Source organism: Leuresthes tenuis, unplaced genomic scaffold (assembly GCF_036924035.1).
Source record: "Leuresthes tenuis unplaced genomic scaffold, fLeuTen1.0.hap1 SCAF_21, whole genome shotgun sequence".
Classification (NCBI taxonomy): Eukaryota; Metazoa; Chordata; class Actinopteri; order Atheriniformes; family Atherinopsidae; genus Leuresthes; species Leuresthes tenuis.
Window position 1 is genome coordinate 11,891,211 of NW_027325375.1, and position 3,709 is coordinate 11,894,919.

General features: G+C 42.8%; 2 non-coding genes across 2 annotated transcripts; both read right to left on the reverse strand.

Annotated features, from left to right (window-relative positions):
- On the reverse strand, window positions 1-191 carry LOC140280691 (U2 spliceosomal RNA). The gene has a single exon (XR_011909624.1). It is a non-coding gene; the product is annotated as a U2 spliceosomal RNA (small nuclear RNA).
- A 316-nt stretch (window positions 192-507) lies between these two features.
- On the reverse strand, window positions 508-621 carry LOC140280579 (U5 spliceosomal RNA). Its single transcript, XR_011909521.1, has one exon. It is a non-coding gene; the product is annotated as a U5 spliceosomal RNA (small nuclear RNA).
- Window positions 622-3,709: the final 3,088 nt, after the last annotated feature.

Below are 3,709 nucleotides of genomic sequence, written 5' to 3' on the forward strand. Positions count from 1 at the left end.
GAAGAGCGCACCGTTCCCAGCGGCACTGCAGTACGGGGTCAATGCTTGGAGTGAACGGAGCAGGCTACTTTTTCAACTCCTATTGCTAAAAATCCATTTAATATCTAGTCCTCGTATAGAGGACATATCAGATATTAAACTGATAAGAACAGATACTACACTTGATCTTAGCCAAAAGGCCGAGAAGCGACAACTGTCCACTGGTTAACGTCCGAGGGCCCTTCCTGGCACAATGCGCACTTGTCCGCTAACACCCCTGTTCTTTTTATGGCCATAGGTGGCCAGAGTGTCACTTTGCACCTCCGCCCACCTGCTGCACTGAGCACTCTTCAGCCCTTTTAAATGGTATAACTTTGCACTCCCGCACGCTCCAGCAAGCACCATTCAAGCAACAACTTTGCAATCCAGCTTCGAACATCGGCACAGTCGCAACAAGTAAGGCGACTCTACTCAGAGAAGTCACTCTGCACAGTAAGAAGATTTCTTTTGCACAGACAGAAAGGGCTTCACCCGCAAAGGTAAAGCCTGCCAAAAATAGAAACAACTCATTAGTGCTGCTCTCCACAGAAGTCTTTAGTAAAAGGCGAAAGACTTGTACGTTATGAAGAGAAACCAGAGTACGATTATCCGTCACTGCGGGAGCAGGGCATCAGGCTAGTTGGTATAGCCACCTTCCCCATGGTGAGCTTTGCTTGGTTGAGACGCTTGCCCCCCATCCCCCCCCCCCCCCCCCCCCCCCTGCTCCTCGGCTGACCAAGTAGGAACAATCGGGCCCTATTCGATGGCTGCCTTGTCTTTTACTCTGTGCAAAAGACAAGGCAGCAACAAAAACACCACGGGAAAACCGTATTGAGGCTTTGTTCTGACCGCTCATTCGGTGTCGCGTTTCTTTCAAGCAATTCTCCCGGTTAGCCCGCACTCGGCTCGCTCCCAGAGCCGTGTTAAAGTCCACTTCGCATTCACTCTCTTTTCTCAGCAGACTCTTGGGATTTTATCAATAAAATGAATTCCTTCACTCAAACTATGTTAAAACTGCTTTGTCCTTCATATTTACCATGTCTTGAAAGATTTAAACAAAAAAACCAACGTTGTACTTTGCAGTAAAAGAAATAGCAAATCTAAAGTTTCAGGAATCCGAGAATAAGCTTACTTTCATGAGTTCTTCACGATTTCGGATTTTGCTATAAAATGAATTCCTTCACTCAAACTAAATTAAAACTGCTAAACCGCTAATCTGTTACATGTAAGGCAGATGTCAAATTCACCGAATTAGGATTATTCGGTATTTGGCCAATCGAGCTGTAGCAGCTTCGGTAAAAGAGTATAAGTTGAAGAGTTTGTGAATAAAGGTGTGCGCACACATAGTGAGCTGTAGGAAAATAGGCAGGGAGCAATGCCGGCTGGGGTATATGTTCTTGTATGTTGTCTGACTGTTTGATTTGAATGTGTTGTGTAAGTGTCCTGTTGAATGTTTGGGCTTTGACACGCTTCACTGTGGTTGTTAACTGTGTGGTGTGTCCTGAAATGTTATATGTTTGGGCTGTGTGACATGCTTAATGCTTGTCAGTAGCTACCCACTTATTCATATATAGCAACTGACAACATAAGAAGTCTGGACATACTTTGATAGTAGTTGTAGAAGTATCCTTATTGATAATAGATAAACTAATTCATAGTGATAGAACAGTAGATGAACAGGTGCCTGCACGTCTCACGAAAATAAAATGGGTGTATGATTGCTGACGGCAGAGCAATACTGCCAAACTTATGAGTTCTTGTGGCAAACTTGATTCAGTGTCTTGACGTGTATACGCTGTTTCGCTGACTTGATTGTCACAAGAAACAAAGTGTGTTTGATAAGATCCGACCATTTTATTACGGGAGGATCAGTATGTATGGATTCTGATGTGACTGATAAACCCATTCGTATCTTAAGCATAATCTAATACGTGAGACAACGCCCTGGCAAACAATCAAAAAAAAAAAGAGAGAGCGGTTTTGTGTCCCCACAGTCCATAATGTAGAAAAGAGAGAAAAAAGCCTTTCTGATTTGGTGTGTGTGCTCATAGTGCAGAGTGTAGAGAAAAGAGAGAAAAGAAAGCCGTTTTGGTGTCACGGGTGTTGTGACTTACACACACACATTTCTGAATTGAGAAAAGAAATTATTTTAGAGGAAGCAGTAGAGTTTAGATCCCACATTTGTTGATAGGCATTCATTTATTTCTTCACTTCTGATGAAGTTTCAACAATAAACAACAAACTTTGTATTATGAGAAAGAACCAGACTCATTCTTCAGGAATCCGAAAATAAGCACGAATTCGGATTCTCCTATAAAACGACTTAATCTTCAGCAATAAGTATAAAAAGAGGGTAACAAAAGGTGCAAATGCCAACCATACATCACTAAAAGGTGGAGCGGAAGTATTCAGCTGCAAGTAGGTGTGAATGTTCGACCATAATTTGTAAAAAGTGGGTAAGAAAAGGTTCGAATGCCCGACTAAATATTAACAAAAGCGGGAGGAGAGGTCTTCGGATGAGAGTGGGTGAGAATTTCCTACCATACAAGTATGGTGGAGAGGAAGCTGTGATTGGCCGACAATAGTAAAAAGCAGGTGAGAAAAGGTGCGAATGTCAAAACATACATGATCAAAACAGGGAGCGGAGGTGTTTGGCTGCGACAAGGTGTGAATGTCCACCCATAATTAATGAAAAACGGGCAACAAGTAGGTTCGAATGCCCAACCATACATCATCAAAAGCAGGAGTGGATGTGTTCGGCTTCAAGAAGGTATGAATGTCCATCAATAATTGCTATAAAACATGAAAGAAAATTTTCGAATATCAAACCGCACATAATCATAAGCGGGAGAGGAGGTGTTCCGCTGCAAGAAGGTGTGAATATCCACCCATAATTACTGAAAAATGGGTAAGAAAAGGTGCGAATGCCCAACCATACATCATCAAAAGCAGGAGTGGATGTGTTCGGCTACAAGAAGGTTTGAATGTCCGACCATAGTTTGTAAAAAGCGGGTAAGAACAGGTTTGTATGCCCGACTGTACACAATCAAAAGAGGGAGCGGAGTTGTTCAGCTACAAGAAGGTGTGAAAGTCCGACCATGGTTTGTAAAAAGCGGGTAAGAACAGGTTCGTATGCCCGAATATACACCATCAAATGCGGTAGCGGAGTTGTTCGGCTGTGAGTAGGTGTGATTCTCCAACCATAATTGCTGAAAAATGTGTTAGAAAAGGTAAGAATGCCGGTCCATACATCATCAAAAGCGGGAGAGGTGGTGTTCGGCTGCAAGTAGGTGTGAATGTCCATTAATAATTGCTTTAAAACATGAAAGAAAATTTTCGAATATCAAACCTTACATGATCATTAGCGGGAGAGGAGGTGTTCAGCTGCAAGAAGGTGTGAATATCCACCCATAATTACTGAAAAATGGGTAGGAAAAGATGCGAATGTCGAACCATAAATCATCAAAAGCAGGAGTGGAGTTGTTCAGCTACAAGAAGGTATGAAAGTCCAACCATGGTTTGTAAAAAGCGGGTAAGAGAAGGTTCGAATACCCGAATATATACCATCAAAAGCGGAAGCGGGGGTGTTCGGCTGCAAGAAGGTGTGAACGTCTGACTAAAGTTTGTAAAAACCGTGTAAGACAAGGGGCGAATGCCCGACAATGTATGATCAAAAGAGGGAGCGGAGGTT